This window comes from Oratosquilla oratoria, chromosome 41, assembly GCF_046742065.1.
Source record: "Oratosquilla oratoria isolate Oo_2021 chromosome 41, ASM4674206v1, whole genome shotgun sequence".
NCBI lineage: Eukaryota > Metazoa > Arthropoda > Malacostraca > Stomatopoda > Squillidae > Oratosquilla > Oratosquilla oratoria.
In genome coordinates, this window is record NC_134817.1 from 18,081,692 (window position 1) to 18,084,191 (window position 2,500).

A 2,500-nucleotide genomic window follows, 5' to 3' on the forward strand; every position below is an offset into this window, starting at 1 on the left:
GCTTACATGGGCTACTCTCATGCAGGACACTGCGTTGACTGTGCTTTCCACCATCCTTTCCTTTGTTTATTTTCTTTTTTTCATACGTTCCTTTCAAAGTGCCCCATCCGTTCTTTATATATATATATACATACATATATATATATATATATATATATGTATATATGTGTGTGTGTGTGTGTATACTGTATACAGTATATGAGCATGTATATATATACATGTGTGTGTGTGTGTGTGTACATATATATATATGTATATATATATTATATACATATATATATACGCACGCACATACAGATATATACAACTAATGTAAGCTATACTAAACACATTTATATACCTATAATACATGTATCACATTTCTATATAGTTTCAAACTTACTCAAATATATACACTGATTTGCATGTACACACATACTCGTAAAGTCACCCACAGTGCCACGTGCCACGTCATCCAGTCACCCATTCACACTGACCCACGCCTCGCCACGACATAAGGATTATCAAGACCGAACACGACACCGAAACCAAAGCCGGTGCCGGAGAGAGATGAACCGAATTCACTTATTTCCAAACTCGCAATTTCGAGCGAGATTCTCGGTTTTGATCCGGGATCCCCCTCTTCCCCCCCCACCCCCGTCCTTTCTCATCCCACTTCAATACTCCTCTCACCCTCCTCCCTCACCCTCCCCCACCCATCCCTCAAATCCCTTCCATCAAAACATGACCACTTCCAGGAGGAGGACTGATGTTGTGAATCGTAATTTTGTCAGCCAGTCGACTGTGAATGTAATCCTATGGATCTTAGTTCCATCGCATTGCAATCTTGAACTCTTTTGATAGATTTCTTTGTGAATAAATCGTACAGAAACCATGTCGTAATACCATGAAATATGTTCATAAAAGTTGTGGAAAAGTTAGATTACTGTATACGTGCTCATGATCATTTTCAATTTACCCTCGGACGTGCTCATGATCATTTTCAATTTACCCTCGGACAATCAAACCCCTTTACGACAATTAGCCCCTCCCCTCTCCGGACAATTCCACCCCCCCCTGTGACAACTGACCCATTCGGACAACTGGCCCTTCCCTCGACAATTGGCCTTCACCCCGCGGACAATTTAACTCCCTGGGTCATCAGGCAATTCGCCCCTCTCTTTGCGGACAATCCCCCACAAAACAATTTGCCCCCCCCCCCCAGATAGTTGCCCACCGCCCCTTGGGTAATTTAACACCCTCGGACATTGGACAATTTGCTTCCTTCCACCGGACAATCCCCCCTACAATTGGTCTCCAACACCTCGGACATTTCAACTCCCTCAGACATCGAACAAGTTGCCCCCTCCCTCCGGACAACCCTCCTCTAAGAAAATTGGCCCCCTGATACTTGGCCCACCACCCCTTGGACAATTTAACTCCTTCGGACATCGGACAATTCGCCCCCTCCCTCCGGACAATTCCCCCCAGGACAATTACCCCCCCCCCCCCATACTGAATATTCACTCCCGAATATTGACTCTGATGAGGGAGTTTTATGGTATGCTTTCGTTGGCGATAACCAGCGTTTCTATCTTTGGGTAAAACACCACCTTGTTTAGCAGACTCTAATGATACTTTAGTCTCTTCTCTTTTTGTTCTCCTCGATCTTCTATTTCTTATCTCCATATCTCTTCTGCCTCCTCTACCTACATCACGATTTCTCCACTACAACTAAACCTCAGTGCTGGCGTGTTTTTTTTAAGTAAACACCGTTTTGAAGTACTCAAATACTCACAAACAAACTTAAACACGGTCAGATGATTCCGTAATTATGTTGAAAATTAGATTACAGTACAGGCTATAATGTAAGATTTAAATTGTTACGAAAAGCCTACTTGTTTCTTTTTTATTTCAAAACGGTACTTACTTAAAAAACAGGCCTCGTAGAACACGGCCATCGCTCACCACCACCACCACCCCGACCACCATTACCACCACCAACGCCGTCGCAGCCACCACCACCACCACCACCACCACCACCACCACCACCACCACCACCACCACCACCACCACCACCACCACCACCACCACCACCACCACCACCACCACCACAAATAAGTCTCATATTTCGTTCCTGAAGAGGAGGAGACCTCTTTAGGCAAAGGTCCACTTTGAAAGTGACCAGAGTCTTTTGAGAAGTTTCGCTTCCAAAAACTTTCTTCCCACGAAGCCGATTGACTACGACGTAACGTTGCCAGAGGAAAGACGATATGACGCCGTGTGCGTGCGTGCGTGCGTGTGTGTGTGTGTGTGTGTGTGTGTGTGTGTGTGTGATTCACCATGGTCTTGGATCACGTGTTGGACTCGTGATCGACAGTTATTAATCTCCCGGATGAGAGCTCAGAGCTTGTATGACCGATCTATGGGTAATACTGTGACTTTACACGCACACACACACCCAACTCCCCGCCCACGAGAGTTGGAGTAACACCCCGCAGCGCAGCGATACTGAAATTAT